Source organism: Lactuca serriola, chromosome 5, assembly GCF_051521515.1.
Source record: "Lactuca serriola cultivar US96UC23 chromosome 5, Lser_US96UC23_V15, whole genome shotgun sequence".
NCBI classification, from domain to species: Eukaryota; Viridiplantae; Streptophyta; class Magnoliopsida; order Asterales; family Asteraceae; genus Lactuca; species Lactuca serriola.
In genome coordinates, this window is record NC_136412.1 from 231,427,453 (window position 1) to 231,446,127 (window position 18,675).

Consider the following 18,675-nt stretch of genomic DNA (forward strand, 5'->3'; position numbering starts at 1 on the left):
CCCGAGAGTATGCCACGTGGCAGAGAGGCGACCGGTCTTCCAACCGACACGTCCACGTGAACTGTTGAGCGGGCGACACATGGCTCCTTGATGGCGTGAAACATGGCATGATTGGAGGCACAGATCAACCGAACGAAAAGGACTGATGGGCATGTGACACCTGGCACCACACAAGACAAGACACGATGATATATAGTTGCGATTTTTAGCCCATTTCCCATTCAATTCAATCTTCTTTGTATCCAATCTTTTCCCAAATTTCGAGTCTAAATTTTTCTAAGCTTCTGAGCACGTTAGCAAGACTCGGACGTATCTAGGAGCCTGACGAATAAAAACGTTCGGGTCGGAGTTCTACCCGCCTAATTCCCGACTTTTCGCTTGAAATTTTTGTAAGTTAAGCTTCACTTACTACGCTTTAAGTGTAACTATTATATTCATAGTTGTTATTATGAATATATAAATAAGATTTATCATTGACTCTAGTCATAATACTGATTGATCTACTTACGAGAATGATGTCTAGGCTAGATTTAGTGAGGTGTTTAAATTGGGTTTTCTAAACAATATACTTTGTATACTAAACGGACCCTACCTTCGATACGATCTTACCTAGTTGTCCCTTATTTGATAGATCTCGCTGTATTCATTGGGATTGTTGAGAAATCCGGAAAATAGAATAAATACAAACGATTACCGACACATAGTAACATTTGTACTTAGGTTTTTTAAAAGGGATAAGCTGAAGCATTAGCCCAAGAGATAGCTTCCTGAGGATCTTCCACGTCAATCAGGTGAGTTGTCTCACCATACGATGTATTATAATACATTTCCATGTATGTTAGGATATAAGAGCTAGTAGTATAGTCTTTAGGTGCATAATGTTAGTGTACTTGAAGCTAGTAGAGTTGAAAATATAGTCCATATGTGTTTGTACTAGTAGAGATAAAAGTATAGCTTCTATGTTCTTAAATGTTATTGTACTTGAATTAGTCATTACGGTTAGAATAAGGGTTGACAGTGGAACGATGACAGGTCGGAAGCCTATAGACCCGAGTCTTGACAACAAAATGGTAAGTAGATCATGAGCCAATCAGTGGATCGGCGAAAGACCGTGAGCCATTGTTTGTATATTATCAGTGGATCGATGAAAGGTCGTGAGCAATTGTTTGTGTGAATGTATATGTATTGTGCTATATGGTATTTTCGGGAACTTGCTAAGCTTAGTGTTTACCCAGTTGATTACAAATGTTTCCAGGTACTTCCTCCGATTTTGAGAAGGAAAAGGCTTGACTGTACACACACGCATTGGCATCATGTTTTATGCACAATTTAAGTATACTCTATTTTAATTGAATAAATAAAAATGAAAACCTTGTAATGAAAATAGAGATGTTACACATTTGATAGATCAAGTTTGACTGTGACATCCTTAAGAACCAAACATGTAATTTTTTTCCAACCATATTGATTATCCATGTAAGATCATAAAACTTAGACTTAAAATGTATAACTGTACAAATCATAAGGATCAAATTCTTAAAGGTTATTTAGCTTACAGAAAGTTATATACCGATATGAGAAAAAAAGTTAATTGTGTTAAAATAGTACTTCAAAAAAACTTATGACTATGTTAGATTGGGTTATTTAGATGGTATGCTTTACCACCTGGGTTTTATAAAGAAAATAGATAAAATAGATGTATTCATGTTCGAAGTAGGCTACGACTTCTGCTCTATTAATGGTTTTCTAGATTTCTTAATTTTCTTTTAGAATTGGGTTATGTTAGAATGATAGCAGGGTGAAGTAGAGGAAATCCTAGAAGGAAATTCTAAGAAGTATAGTACATGCTTAATAGGGTATATATTTATGAGGTAGGGCGTTGGTAGAGATGCAAAATCCAAGTGTAGTATATGAAAATATGTTGTTTGTTCTCGTTGGGACACATACATATATGTTTAGCGGTCATCGTGAGTAGTATTGGAAGTGATTTGGAAACTTTGAGGCAATTCTCGGAATAAGTATGAGTTGGTGTGAAAATTTGTAGATTCCTATACTAACCGAAGCAAAGGAATTACACTTGGATCATGAAGAGTCACAAATTTACTAAGCCATTGGTAGTTAGGTAGATAGCATAACTAACACTATAAATTCATTTTGTGTTCTTGCTGTCATTACCTGCTTTTTGGTGATGTCTGGGAGACTGGCCCTAAGTTCAGGACCAAGTGTCCATAAAAGATCGAGTTCAAATAAAGTTGATGTGTGGAAGAGATTTGATTCTAAGAACCTTTTCTGACATAGTGCCCACTTTAGTCATTTAAGAGGGAGATGATCAAAGTAATTGATAGAACGATTATAGCCTTCGTTGGGGATAAATAGCTAAGAGTTAAAGGTTCTACGTCTTGTGATGTTGTTGTATGTCCACCTCCCACAACCTAAGAAGGAAGAATCGAGTTGTTAGCACGGGAATGATGGAGTGGATCCAACAACCATCGTTGTTGCTAGTAGTTCGACTATACTAGTAATGCCCACTTATACCATTTAGACTTACATGTGCGTTTGTACAGTTCTAAACAATGTTGAGCTTGTCAAAATCGTATTCAATTTTTGGTTGTGTTATACGAGAAAATCGTTGGTTGTTAGCACAAGCATTGATGCTACATTAGGAACATCAAGGTCATTAGATATGACAATCAAGGGCTTCTTCAATGTCGAAAAGGGTCTATGAATCACATAGGCAAAACCAAATTGGGATTTGATCGGTTATGAGTAGCAATAGATGATGGGTCGAACCCAAGTGGGGGATAACCGACCCTTAAGGCGAAAGTGCGAAGGACAGTTTGACCTTTGATTTTAACGATAAGGTCCCAAAGAATTGTGACACAAGTAGGTGGAATTTGTTGGTTTCATTTTTTGTTATATGGGGTAAAAGAAGAAGGAAGTCTTCTGCAAGAATACCTATAGGCTATAAGTTTCTCGGATTACTCCTCAAGGAAAGGTTGGACTACCTCCCAAGCGTCTCGTGGGATTTAAGAATGGCCAAATTCTCGGGAGATCTGATATCCAAGAGAACTATATAAGTTTGTTCCTTCACGGGTGAGGGATTTATTAATGGAAAAAGTAGGTTACAAAATTCTATGCTCTAAGCGGAAAAACATTTAACAATTAAATGATTAGGGCACATGCAACCTATGAAGGATCTATGTCTTTCACATAAAGCTAACATACTATGAACTATCAAACTACAAAATTTCTTATCTTAAATCTGAATTCATAAGATAGAATACATACCTTATTGATTGTTGAAGTAAACAATCAAGAATCCATTTTGTTGAACTTTCGGAAGCAAACACCACAAGCGTCGTGCCTCTAGTGGTTCACACCCAACATAAGCAAGAAGGATATTAAGGAAAGAGGATATATGAGATCAGAATTTCGGCATAAATCTTCTAAGGTATGAGTGACTAAAATATGAAGCCCTAGGGGTCTTTATATAGTGCAGCCAGGAAACCTTAGATAAGTTCAAACCCAATATAATAATATTATCTTGAATTGGGTAATTATCCGGCTTCTTAATTATCGACCAATGATAATTCTAGAAACCCGAAAGCCTCATCAAAACCATCCCAAGCCTACAGGAGGTTTTAGAATGCCTCTTGTTCAACTATTGAGCAATTACACTTTAGTCCCTGCACTTTTAATTAATTCTTTTAATCACAAAATTAATTCCAATTAAGTTCTGATTAAATATTAATTAAATATTACTATATCTAATCAATATATTATTTTCATTATATGTTAATAAATTATTTATTTCAATTTATTAATCAAATAATAAATCAATCTCTCTCCCCAAGAAAATATATTGTCCAGTTGTTAGGTTTGAGGGCAACCCAAAAGGCCTGTGCTACTACAAATTCAAGTTCATACTAATTATAGTTTTCGGCTTAGACACCTAACCCAATAGTCTTCAACTTGGATAAATTCTAAACTGATTAGCAAATTGTTGCTTCCAAAATCCGTTGTCGGTCTTCGTCCTCAGCCACAATAGAAATGGTGACAACAGCAGCACATTCGACCAGTCTCGGTGGTTCATTCATCTGCCATGACGTCCGGTAGCAACGTTGTGGTGGCGTTTCAATGGCGAAGCTGCAGCGTTCACAACTTCTTCGTTGGTCTCGGTGGTTCTTCCGTATTCACTTACATCTCCGGCAACCGCGTTGTGACGACGCTCATCGACGAGGCAGCAGGCGGCGGCCTTGTTTGATCGAAAGAATGAGCATGGTGGAGGCTGAGTTATAAGTGGCGACTGATGAGTCCCTTAGGGTTAGGGTTATGGGACGGGTTATATACCCGTCATCATTTGAAACTTCTCCCCTATGTTGACAACATTGGTCCCTCCCTTCTGAAATATTTTCGAAATAGATCTGATACTTACCCATTATACCCCTGTTTCCATAATTCCTTTCTTAATAAGTACAATAGTTACCAAACAGCCCCTACTCTAAAAATTACTTTCAACTGAAGTCCATATATTACCATTTAGCCCCTTAGCCTCCAAAATCTCTTCAAATTAAGTCCTAATAATTTACCAAGCAGTCCCTACCTTCATAAATATTTACAAAACCAATTCGGAACTAACACTTTTAACCCCGAACTTCTAAAATTATGACAAATAACTCCTCGAAACCAACACCTTGCTAAATTATTATTGATTTTAGGGCTACTATTCATTCATTAATTTGTCTATTTATTTATTTAATAAACGGGGTGTTACATATTCCATCCCGAGGATTGCTGTACCCAGAGGTTGATTGGGCCTGGGGTATTCCATCTCGATGGTTGATTGGACCCGACATGCTGTTGTATATGCTATCTGTTTGTGTGTTGGTACTTTGGGGGAACTCAATAAGCTTTGGCTTACGGTTTTAGTTGTCATTTCAGGTACTTCGGATGATCATGGAAAGGAAAAGGAATGATTGTATACATCCTCTGCAGGGTTGGTGGAAGTTTCATGGATGAGTTATATAGGGTTGGTCAGCCAGTTGTATAATGTCTAGCCTTCCTATAGGAAGTGAGAGTGAGTATTGTTAGGGTTGTTGTGATGATCTTCTAAGACAAATACGGGTAAATGTGGAAGGTAGTATAGGCGCACACTACTAGAAGCTTAGGACGTGTATGCGTAGCAGGGAAGTCACAATCCCTGGGGCTTTGTTAGGAGTTGGTTCCCATGGTATGATATGTGTTTATTTGATATCCCCTGGTTTATTTTTAGTATGGTGATTACGAGGCGATTTGATTCGGGATCCGGATCAGGAGTTGGGACAGGTGGCCAGGATGGGTCGGGATTGACTGAGGATCGGGTTAGGGAGATCATTCAGGAGGAGGTTGTTTCTATTTTTGCAGCCACTGCAGCCATTGTTTCTGTGGGGATCGGTGTTGGGAGGGCATTTCAGTAACGAGACTTTGACAATACGAAGCCCTCGGTATTTAACGGAGTTTAGGATCCGATCATAGACATGAGGTGGTTGTCTGACGTTAAAGGATGTTTCTTTATGTGCTCTTGCCCAGCTAAACAGAAGGTCAAGTGCGCTCTGAACCTTCTTCGGTTCGGAGAGAAGGATTGGTGGAGATTGGTTACTAGTTCTTACACCCCATAGCAGCAACATGCAGTTTCATTGGAGTAGTTCTTTGATATGCTCCGCTCGCGATATGTTCCATTAGCCAAGCAGGAGAGGCTAGATCAGGAGTACTTGGATTTGAGGCAGGGGACCAAGTCAGTGACAAAGATCACCAAGATGTTTACATAGAGAGCCATGTTTTGCCCTGAGTTTGCTGCTTCTGAGCAAGCTTAGATGACCCAATACTTAAGCATGCTAAAGATGGAAATACGATAGTTTGTGTCCACGCAACGCTATGGTTCATTGGTAGATTTGTAGGAGGCCGCTAGGCGGCGGAAGATTGAGATGGTTATCCAAAAAAGGGAGCAGAGGCAGGCCCCAGTGTAGTGTCAGCCTGCGATGAAGCGGTTCAAGGCCGCTGATGTTAGGTCTGGGAGTCGGAGGGGCCATACTTGTGGAAAGTCTGGAAAGGTTCATGATGGTGCTTGTCGATCTTATTCTAGAAGCCACAATTATGGTAGGCAGGGCCACATTGTGAGGGATTGACATCAGTAGGATCTAGTACCCAACACTAGTATTTGCTATCACCACGAGCAGGTTGGCCATGTGAAGGCCAACTATCCATTGCTTGCTGCTAGGCCAGCACAGGCTCAAACACCGGATACTCTAAGGATCACAGATGGGGGCTAGGGCAGGGTGGAGCCCCAGAGAGCTCGAGGTCGCGCTTTCCAGCTCACGGTAGAGGAGGCCATGGCGGCACCACACGTCGTAACCGGTATTTTTCTATTTATTAGAATGATTATATTTTTTGGTATGTTCAAGTTTATGCTACTAATAGGTACGTTCATAATGAACTCTTTACCTGCTCTAGTGTTATTTCACTCGGGCGCGAGTTTGTCCTTTGTGTGTCGATCGTTCAGTATGGGAATTTTATATGCCTATTGGGGAGTTAGAGTGTCCGTTTCAGGTTTATATTGCCAACGAACACAGGGTTTCTGCTTCCAAGGTGTATCAGGGTTGTGTATTGGAGATGCTCGGGCTGCCTTATCTGATTGATCTGATCCCTATCCCCATGGGGGATGTATGCATGACAGTGGGTATGGATTGGCTGAGCAGGTTTGGTGCCATGATCGATTGTGAGGGCCAGTGAGTGGTAGCTCAAACCCAAGTGGGGGAGAAAGGGTTCTGTATGGAGGGGGCACCAGGGTCGATTCAGGATTTTGTTCAGCAGCCAGGTCTCAACAGTATATTCAGCATGGGTGTGTGGGTTATCTGGCTTAAGTCTTGGTACTCAGGATGAGGAGCAGACTTTAGTTTCATAAGTACCAATTGTCAGGGAGTTTTTCAATGTTTTCCTAGAGGATTTACTTGGTGTTCCTCCTGAGAGGCGGGTTGAGTTCAAGATAGATCAAGTGCCAGGTGTGGCTCCAATTGCCAAGGCGTCGTACCTCTTGGCACCGCCTGAGATGCATGAGTTGTCCTCTCAGGTTTAGCAGCTATTAGGCAAACAGTTCATTTGACCGTGCAGTTCGTCGTGGTGGGTGTTGTTATTGTTCTTCAAGAAGAAGGAGGGTTCACACTGGATGTGCATTGATTACTAGGAGTTGAACCAGTTAACGATGAAGAACCTTTATCCCCTTCTGCAGATTTATGACCTCTTTGATCAGTTGTAGGGTGTATCTTGGTTCTCCAAGATTGATCTGAGGTTCGGGTATCATCAGGTGAGAGTGAGAGAGGAGGACATGGAGAAGACCGCATTCCAGACTCGGTATCGGCATTATGAGTTCGTGGTGATGTCATTTGGGCTCACCAATACGCCTGTTGTGTTTATGGATTTGATGAATCGGGTGTGCAATCCGATGCTCGACCGATCTGTCATTGTGTTTATTGATGATATCTTGGGGTATTCCAAGACCATAGAGTAGCATGAGGAGCACCTTCGAGAGCTTTTGGGAGTATTGAAGCGAGAACGGCTTTATGCCGAGTTCTCGAAGTGTGAGTTTTGGTTATGAAAGCTCCAGTTCCTAGGGCACCTCCTTAACCAGGATGGGATTTTAGTCGATCCGGCCAAGATCGAGGTTATGATGCGGTGAGAGGTTGCGAAATCTCCCTCATAGATCAAGAGTTTCTAGGGTTTGACAGGATAATATCAGATATTTATTTCGAGTTTCTCCAAGATTATGGTACCCCTCACTAGTCTGATGAGGAATTGAGTGGATTTCCGATGGGGCCTTAAGCAGCAGTTGGCGTTTGAGACTCTTCGACGAAGGTTATGTAAGGCCTTGGTATTGACCCTTCTAGAAGGAGTCGAGGATTTAGTGGTATTCTGTGATGCATCCATCACTGATTTGGGGGCAATCCTTATGTAGAGAGGACGAGTGATCGCTTATGCTTCACGACAGCTGAAGCCGCATGAGACACGATATACCACACATGACGTGGAGTTGGGGGCAGTGGTGTTTGCCCTCAAGATTTGGAGACATTATCTTTATGGGGTCCATTGTATTGTTTACATGGATCAAATGAGTTTGAGATATCTTATGGATTAGCCGAACCAAAACATGAGGCAGCTCAAGTGGCTGGACGTGGTCAAGGATTATGATTGCGGGATCCTTTACCATCCGGGTAAAGCGAATGTGGTAGTGGATGCATTGAGCTGCAAGTTAGACGGGTCTTCATTTGGAGAGACGTGTATTAGGATATCCATTAATTCTCTGCTTTTGGTTTTGATCAGGGAGGCTCGAGCAGAGGGAGTTCGGAAAGAGAACTGGAAATAGGAAAGGATCAGGGGCGATATCGACAGGTTTGTCACTAATAGTTGGGGGTTGTTGACCCTATGCGGTCAGGTTTGGGTTACAGTTTCCCGTGGGATCAGATAAATAGTGCTGGAGGAGGCTCATATGTCTCTCTTTTCTATACCCTCGAGAGCCACCAACATGTATCGGGATTTGAGATTGATCTATTGGTGTCCATGTATGAAGAGGGAGCTAGCCTGGTAGGTAGAGAGGTGCTTTACATGTAGGATGGTGAAGAACGAGCATCAGATGTTGCATGGGAAGCTGCAACCTTTAGAGGTTCCCATATGGAAGTGGGAACAAATCACCAAGGATTTTATCACCAAGTTGTCGAAGACGGCCAAGGTTTTGATGGTATATGGATCATCGTGGAACGATTGACCAATAGTGCCCACTTTTTGGCCATTTGGGAGAGCTCTTCGGCCGAAACGGTAGCCGATGTGTACGTCTGGGAGATTATTTCCCGGTTCTGGCAGAAATTTTAGGAGGAACTGGGCATGAGACTACATTTCAGCATGACTTATTATACGCAGACCGACGGTCAGAGTGAACGGACCATCCAGACCCATGAGGATATGTTGTGGTTATGTGTTATTAATTTCAGTGGGAGTTGGGATTCCTACCTACCTCTTATGGAGTTCTCCTACAACAATAGTTATCACTCCAACATTGGTGCCCCACCTTTTGAGCTCTTGTATGGTTGGAGTTGTCACACCCCGGTATGTTGGGGATAGGTTGGTCATAGGGTCATGGAAAGGACCAAAGTAGTCCTTCAGATCATGGAGCCTATTCAGCAGATCAGAAAGAGACTGGTGCTCCTGAAGGTCTCTCCCTAGAAAGGTGAGATATGCTTCAAGAAGAACGGGATATTGGCCCCCGTATATTGGAACTTTCCGTGTGATCACTAGGGTAGGCAGGGTGGCTTACCAGTTGGATTTTCATAGCGAGATCAGTCAGATCCATGATACTTTCCATGTCTCTCAGTTGCGGAACTGTGTGTTGGACAAAGAGACAGTGATTCCTTTGGATAATATTAAATTCGATGAGCGCCTGAATTATATTGAGAGATTGGTGGCTATTTTGGAATGAAATATGATTGTCCTAGCGCATCAAGGAGATACCCTTGGTAAAGGTTCAATGGCAGCATCGGAGAAGCTCCAAGTGGACCTGGGAGCCGGAGGCATAGATGAGGGAGCATTACCCCGAGTTGTTCGTTGCTGCAAACTTCAAGGATGAAGTCTAAGTCAAGTGGGGAGAATTATAACATCCCGACGATGAGGCACTTCTAATTTTGGCCCTTATATTGAAATTTATTGCATATTGGTCTTTAAGTGAATGAAAGAGTACAAAAAGGGCCCATAGTGGGATTTTGGTAATTTCAAGATTTTGGGAGTACATTGAGCGTACGTGTGTACGTTAAGCGTACTAGTACGTGCCTTAATACTGTAATAACCCAATATTTCAAAAGAAAATTTTCATTTTTAATTATCCAAATTACGGTTCCATCATCCACAAAACCAATTACAATTGTTTTCAAAACCATATCAATTACAACTTTATTTGAAAATATCAGTGTCACATAAAACGCATGAGAGAGTGCATGTTGCACCATCAAGCCTTGCTCTTGCCCTTGGGCTCAAATGTACCTGAAACAAATCCATAAACTCTAAGCTAATGCATAGTGAGTCCCCCAGAGCATACCCCACACACAAGCCACATAACACATATCATATTAGCCGTAGAGCTATCTCTACCATATACACATATCATGTTAGCCATAAAGCTACCTCTACCATATAACATTAGCTATAAAAGCTATCTCTACCACATATAACATTAGCTATAAAAGCTATCTCTACCACATATAACTTTAGCTATAAAATCTATCTCTACCACATATAACATTAGCTATAAAAGCTATCTCTACTACATATCCCTGCATAAGGATGCCATGGGCTCCCCCACATGGTCTTACACCTAAGTGCCATGGGTTCCCCCATGGTCTTTAACTATCGGACAGCCATGGGCTCCCCCACATGGTCTTAAATCCAAGTGCCATGGGCTCCCCTCATGTTCTTTCATGCAAACATAACATAATCACTAGCATACAACTTAGCATAAAGCTAACTATCATACCACATCTCTCTAATATAGCTAGCATACCACATATCATAAAATGGGTCGGCCTTGGTGCCTTAGCCTCATTGGTATGGTGAGAAGACTCACCTCTCGAATATTGAACTGGTAAGCTAAAGTCAAGTATCTCCCCCACGTGCTCTCCTCTCGAACTACCTATAATTATCTTGTGATTAACTTGTCATCATCCCAAAATTACCCTAAAAATCAACCCTAGTCAACCTTGGCCAAAGTCAAGTTCAACAACCCATGTTGACCTTAACTCGTCGAATGCATCTAGTGACTTGTCGAGTTCCTATCGAGTTGGTTATCCACTCGTCGACTCATCTGTGTAACTCGCAAAGTCCTTCTAAAAACTCATGATATTGAAGACTCATGACAACCGAAAACTCCTGAACCCGAAAAATCATGACAACCAAAAACTCCTAAATCCGAAAACGAGTAAACCGTACTCGACTCGTCGAGTCAGCCAAGGGACTCGACGAGTTCCTACAGTCTTCTTCAAGTTTAGCCCTTTTCAGTGGGATCTAAGGTCACAAACTTGAAATCCAACTTCTCCTAGTGCAGATACCACGTAAAGTTTCAAACTTTATGTGCATGCAAGGTCCTCCACGGCTAAATCTTAAAAACTAGGCTTCTTACAAGGTTCTTGTGCATGGAAAGAGGCTAAACTACATAAAGGGAGCAACTTTATGCCATTGGGGACCTAAAGAGGTCTAGATCTAGAACCATATCCTGGTGATAAGTCCAGATGCAGGCTTGACTCCATTTTGCCCCAAAAATGGCCATTACTTCCAAGAAAATAGATCTAAACAACTAGAGGTCAAGGTCATGACTTAATACCTTAGGATGATGGCCAATATGAAGTAGACGATAGATCTACTGTTCCTCTCCTGTTTCCTTCTTCTCCAAGCTCCAAAATCCTTCACAAATACTCCAAAATTTCTCACAAAGTCTCTTTCTCTCACTCAAGAGGGTGCAAGGTCGTTCTAGGGTTTTAATAGGCTGAAAGAGTGCTAAGGAAGGCCACAAGAGGCGGGTTATATTCTTTAAATAGGGTTGCAAACCCTAAAAATTAGGGTTTCTCTTTACTGCTCCTACTCGTGGAGTCGGGGCCTTCCGACTCGTCGAGTAGGTCTCGATCCCACGTCCCTAAAATATTTCTACTTGACGAGTTGGACTCCCAACTCGTCGAGTCCATGCTCAAAACCCTAAAAATTAAATCATTTAAGTAATACCTGGAACATGTGTTACAAATCTCCCCCACTTGAACTAGACTTCGTCCTTATAGTCTGTTGATCCAAACAAATCTAGATAGTGCTCTCGCATATCATCCTTGGGCTCCCATCTCCATTCGGAGCCCCTTTGGTGATGTCATTGCACCTTCACCAACTTTTCCTCCTTGTTCTGAAGGACCTTGGTCTTTCTATCTAGAATCGCAACAGGCCGCTCAATGTAGTTCAGGCTCTCATCCACATGTATGTCGTCCAAAGAAACAACTGCGACCTCGTCGGTGACACACTTCCGAAGTTGTGATAAATGGAAGGTGTTGTGAATCTGGCTAAGCTCACCAGGCAGATCCAAGCAATATGCCACCTTGCCCACCCGTGCAGTAATCCTGAAAGGGCCTATATATCGTGGCCCTAATTTTCCCCCTATTTTGAAACCTGATGACCCCTTTCCAGGGAGACACTTTCAATAACACAAAGTCCCCCACCTGGAACTCAAGGTCCGATCGCCGCCGATCAGCATAACTCTTCTGACGACTTTGCACGACCCGCAGCCGATCGCGCACCTGTTGAATCAGCCCGGTAGTCTTGAGCACTACCTCAGTGCCCCCCAGGACCCGATTTCTAACCTTGCCCCAACAAACCGGGGTCCTGCATCTCCTACCATACAACATCTCGAATGGAGGTCGATCGATACTAGCATGGTAGTTGTTATTGTACAAAAACTCTGCCAGTGGGATGTACGTATCCCAACTTCCTCCAAAATCCAACACGCATGCTCATAGCATATACTCAAGTGTCTGGATCGTCCTCTCACTTTGGCCATCTGTCTGGGGGTGGTACGCCATGCTAAATGGCAACTGAGTGCCCAGTTCCTCATGGAACTTTGTCCAGAACCGAGATGTAAACCGAACATCCCTGTCAGAGACTACCGTCACTAGCACCCCGAGTCTAGTCACCACCTCCCACACATAAATATCCGCCAACTTTTCAGCAGATATACTCTCCGAAATTGGAATGAAGTGGGCACTCTTCGACAACCTGTCCACGATTACCCATATGGTGTCCACACCCCTCTCCGTCCTTGGTAACTTCGTGATGAAGTCCATAGTAATATCTTCCCATTTCCACATGGGAATGGGTAGCAGCTGAACCATGCCGTGAGGCTGTTGATGCTCGGCCTTGACCTTCCTACAGGTCAAGCACCACTCCACAAACCAGGCGATCTCTCGTTTCATGTAGGGCCACCAGTAAATCAGTCTCAAGTCTCTATACATTTTCGTAGCCCTTGGATGTATAGAGATCTTGGACTTGTATACCTCCTATAATATCTTCTGCCTCACTCCTCTAGTCACTGGCACCCACACTCGGCCACGCTGTGTCAAAAGGCCATGACTATCCTTAACGAACAAAGGATATTGTCCCCGAATCCGCTATATCTTCCAATTCTCCCTCTTCACTCCCTTGACCTGGGCCTCCTTGATCATATCCAACAATGGAGAGGTCACCGTCATCCTCATACAAATGTTCCCGAATCTGCTATATCTTCCAATTCTCCCTCTTCACTCCCTTGACCTGGGCCTCCTTGATCATATCCAACAATGGAGAGGTCACCGTCATCCTCATACAAATGTTCCCAATCGGGGAACCTGCCACCTTGCGGCCTTAAGGCATCGACCACCACTTTGGCCTTCCCTGGACGATATAGGATCTCGCAATCATAATCCTTCAGCACGTCCAACCACCTCCTCTGACGCATGTTGAGGTACTGCTGCTCCATCAAATTAATCAAAATTTTGTGATTGGTATAGCTGGTGCACCGCACTCCATACAAGTAGTGCCTCCAGATCATGAGGGCGAACATCACATCCCCCCAATTACAGGTCGTGAGTGGGGTAATTCGCCTCGTGAGGCTTCAACTGCCTCGAGGTGTAAGCTATCACGTGTCCCCTCTGCATCAGTATCGTGCCTAACCTCGAAATCGATGCATCACAGTACACCACCAAATCGTCTAACCCCTCGGGTAAAACTAGGATCGGAGCCTCACATAACTTCCATCTCAGGGTCTCAAAAGTCAACTGTTGATCCGCGCCCCATCGAAATGTCACATTCTTCTTAGTCAAGCGGGTCAATGGCACAACAATCTTGGAGATATCCTAGATAAATCTCCGATAATAGCCTGCTAAACCCAAGAAGCTACGAATCACGGACGCATTCTTTGGTACTTCCCACCGCATCACTGCCTTAACCTTGGCTGGATCAACCAAAATGCCCTCCAAGTTAATGATGTACCCTAAAAACTACACCTCTCGTAGCCAAAAATCATACTTGGAAAACTTGGCATACAGCCACTCCACCCTCAGGGTCTCCAATATTTCCCTCAGATGCTGCTCGTGCTAGTCTTTGGTCTTGGAGTAGACCAAGATATCATCAATAAGGACGATCACCGACCGATCCAGCATCGGTCTACACACCCTGTTCATGAGATCCATGAATGTTGTTGGGGGCATTAGTGAGCCCAAATGGCATCACCACAAACTCATAATTCCCAAACTGAGTCCTAAAAGTTGTCTTCGGTATATCCTCATCCCGAATCCTCATTTGATGGTACCCCGACCGAAGGTCAATCTTGGAAAACCAAGACGCACCCTGGAGTTGATTGAACAAATCATCGATCCTCGGCAACGGATAACAGTTCTTCAGCGTTAGTTTTTTCAGGTCTCGGTAATCAATGCATATCCTGTGTGATCCATCCTTCTTTTTCACGAACAGGATCGGTGCTCCCCACGGGGAACTTCTCGAACGGATGAAACCTTGGTCTAGCAGCTCCTGAAGTTGCGTAGATAACTCCTACTATTGGAGTGGCACCCAGCACTAAATCAATGCGAAACTCCACCTGCCTCTCCGGAGGCACTCCTGGTAACTCTTCGGGAAAGACATCCCGAAATTCCTATACAACCGGCACACTGCCCACATCCGTCGAGGTCTCAACCCTCGTATCTAAGATATAGGCCAGAAATCTCATACATCCCTGCTGCAGAAATCTCCTAGCCCTCGCAGGCGAACAAAGAGTTAACCCATGCGAGGCCTTCTCACCATTTATAACCACTTCTCCCCCACTTAGGGTTCGAACCCTCACCAGCTGGCGCTCACAATCGATCATGGCCCCATTGGCCCCCAACCAGTCCATCCCGATAATAACGTTGAACCCTCACAGTGGTATCGGGACTAGATCAATGCGGAACCTCTCACCACTCACATTCAGAACATAGTCCCGATACACCCTCGTAGCACTCACAGTGCGGTCATCTACAATCTCTACCTTGAGCTGGGAATCCAAAGTTCTCGGTGTGTCCTGGAACTTCTTTATAAGCGCAAGAGACGCGAACGATCAGGTAGCACCCGAATCAAACAAAAAATGAGCCGACATACGATTGACCAAAAAGGTCCCTATGCAAGTACAACGTACACATAAGCAATACAGAAAAACATAGAGCCGAGAACAATAAATGCGTACCAGCCACAATGTCTGGTGTTGCCTATGCCTCCTCGGTAGTCAGCTAAAATGCGCGACTCTTCACCACTGGAGCATCCGTATTAACAGGGCGGCCATCCGTAATCCTCATTGTGGCGGGCACGGGCGCCGCCACTGCTCCTCCCCCTCTCTGCAACTTTAAACAATCGACCCGCTTATGGCTAGTCTGGTTGCAGTGAAAACAAATCATGCCCTTCTTGGGCCAATCCCTCCTCAAGTGGCCATGCTGGCCACATGTGTAGCATCCTGAGCTTGTTATTCGACAAGGTCCATTGTGCGGCTTACCGCACTTGGCGCACTGGCCCCGGCCCTACTGGCCTTTACTAGATGAATCTGAGGTCTTAGGCTTTTTAACCTGACCCACCGATGTCTGTGCCTGCTCAGTGAAAAGAAATCATGCCCTATGAGGCCTCTCTACCATCTTGTTTAGGTTTTGCACCCTGTGAAGCTTACAAACTCCCGGACATCACCCCTCAACATGGAATGATACCGTGTCCTCCTCAAGTCCTCATTGGTAGCATACTGTGGGATCAACAAAGCTCGTTCCCGAAACTTGGCGGTGATCTCCGCCACAGTATCGGTGGTCTGTTGAAGGTCATGAAACTCCCTCACGATTCGTTACACCTCGACAGGAGGTGCAAACTCCGCATCGAATCGCCGAACAAACTCGACCCATATCATCTCAGCCACACTGGCTGGCCCCACCTGGCTAGTAACCTCACCCCACTAATCGCGGGCTCTGTCTCTCAACATATAAGAAGCAAAACCCACCTTTCCCACATCCGAGCATGAACTTTTGCGCTGGACATTTTCAATATCCGCCACACAGCGTCCGCTGACAATGGGGTCCCTGACCCCGAAAAACTCTGGTGCCCTACACGCCTTGAACTCCCGGAACGAAGGAGTTCGGGCCCCAACCTGACCCGCAACAATCTCGGCTCTGAATGACCTGAGCCTCTCCTCTATAATCTCCCTCATACCCTCCTTGACTGTCCCAAATATCACTGAGGTAGCGTCAAGGATGCCCCTGGTAACCTCTGCTGCAATAAGCTCTCGCAGCCTCTCATCGATGGGCTCGGTCGTGTCACTTGACCCGGCCTCGGATCCAAATCCTGATCCTGATCCCCCTGCTGCAAATCGTGTCGCCACCATGCTGAACTGAAATGCCATAAATCATAAGAATCAGGATATCTGTATAGGGTATCTTCCCACACCGTTCCTCCTTAGAGTTGTTAGATCTAACATTGGTTTGGGTACAAGTCCTGTGCTTTCAGTAGTACGGGACCAATACTACCTTCCACACCTACATGTACCTTTCCCCAAGGCTCTACCTGATAACTCCAATTCATCCAAAAATAAACCATATCCCACATACTACCACATATCTCAAATCCCATGTTGTCCTAAGATTTGCTCTACCCACATCAAACAGATTAATCATAACAGGTTGCCTTTATGCATGCAAATTATACACAGAAAAGGATCAAATAGACTTTTGAAAAAAAGATTCTACCCTAGGACCAAAACCAAACAAGGAACAAGAAATAAGGCCAAATCAATCATTCTAAGGCTATAAGCTCATAACCGTATACAATTTTAAAGCGTACACATAGCAAGTTTCATACGATCTTCAAAGCTCAAATATCAGTATAACGTGGCTAACACTTTGGGGAACTACTTACTTGGCTCGGCTAATCACGCGCGTTGAGCTCTCATCTTTTCCTTTCTTTAAAAGCTTGAACTTTTATTTTATTTTTGAAAACTATTTTTACCATTTCCTTAGTTTGAGTCCTGACACACCCGAGAGTGTGCCCGAATCCCTTAAACCAAGGCTCTGATACCAACTTGTAACAACCCAATTTTTCAAAAGAAAATTTTCATTTTTTATTATCCAAATTACGGTTCCATCATCCACAAAACCAATTACAATTGTTTTCAAAACCATATCAATTACAACTTTATTTGAAAATATTAGTGTCACATAAAATGCATGAGAGAGTGCACGTCGCGCCATCAAGCCTTGCCCTTGCCCTTGGCTCAGATGTACCTGAAACAAATCCATAAACTGTAAGCTAATGCTTAGTGAGTCCCCCAAAGCATACCCCACACACAATCCACATAACACATATCATATTAGCCGTAGAGCTATCTCTACCATATACACATATCATGTTAGCCATAAAGCTACCTCTACCATATAACATTAGCTATAAAATCTATCTCTACCACATATAACATTAGCTATAAAAGCTATCTCTACCACATATAACATTAGCTATAAAAGCTATCTCTACCACATATAACATTATCTATAAAAGCTATCTCTACTACATATCCCTGCATAAGGATGTCATGGGCTCCCCCCCACATGGTCTTACACCTAAGTGCCATGGGCTCCCCCCATGGTCTTTCACTATTGGACAGCTATGGGCTCCCCCACATGGTCTTAAATCCAAGTGCCATGGACTCCCCCATGGTCTTTCATGCAAACATAACATAATGACTAGCATACAACTTAGCATAAAGCTAACTATCATACCATAAATCTCTACTATAACTAGTGTACCACATATCATAAAATAGGACGGCCTTGGTGCCTTAGACCCCTTGGTATGGTAAGAAGACTCACCTCTCGAATACTGAACTAGTAAGCTAAAGTCAAGTATCCATGCTGCTCTTCCTCAACTTCCTATAATCATTATGTGATTAACTTGTCATCATCCCAAAATTACCCTCAAAGTCAACCCTGGTTAACCTTGGTCAACAGTCCATGTTGACCTCAACTCATCGAGTGCATCTAGTGACTCGTCGAGTTCCTATCGAGATGGTCATCCACTCGTCGAGTCACTTGTGTAACTCGCTGAGTCCCTCCGAAAACTCATGATACCGAAAATTCATGACAACCGAAAGCTCCTGAACCCGAAAACTCATGACAACCGAAAACTCCCGAATCCAAAAACGAGTAAACCCTAGTCGACTCGTTATCCAAGGGACTCGACGAGTTCCTTCAGTCTTCTTAAAGTTCAGCCCTTTTCTGTGGGATATAAGGTCCCAAACTTTAGATCCAACTTCTCTTCATGCAGATACCACGCAAAGTTCCAAACTTTACGTGCATGCAAGGTCCTCCAAGGCTATATCTTCAAAACTAGGCTTCTTACAAGGTTCTTGTGCATGGAAAGAGGCTAAATTGCATACAGGAAGCAACTTTATACCATTGGGGACCTAAAGAGATCCAAATCTAGAACCATATCCTGGTGATAAGTCCAGATCCAAGCATGACTCCATTTTGCCCCAAAAATGGTCATTTACTTCCAAGAAAAGAGATCTAAACAACTAGAGCTCAAGGTCACGACTTTATACCT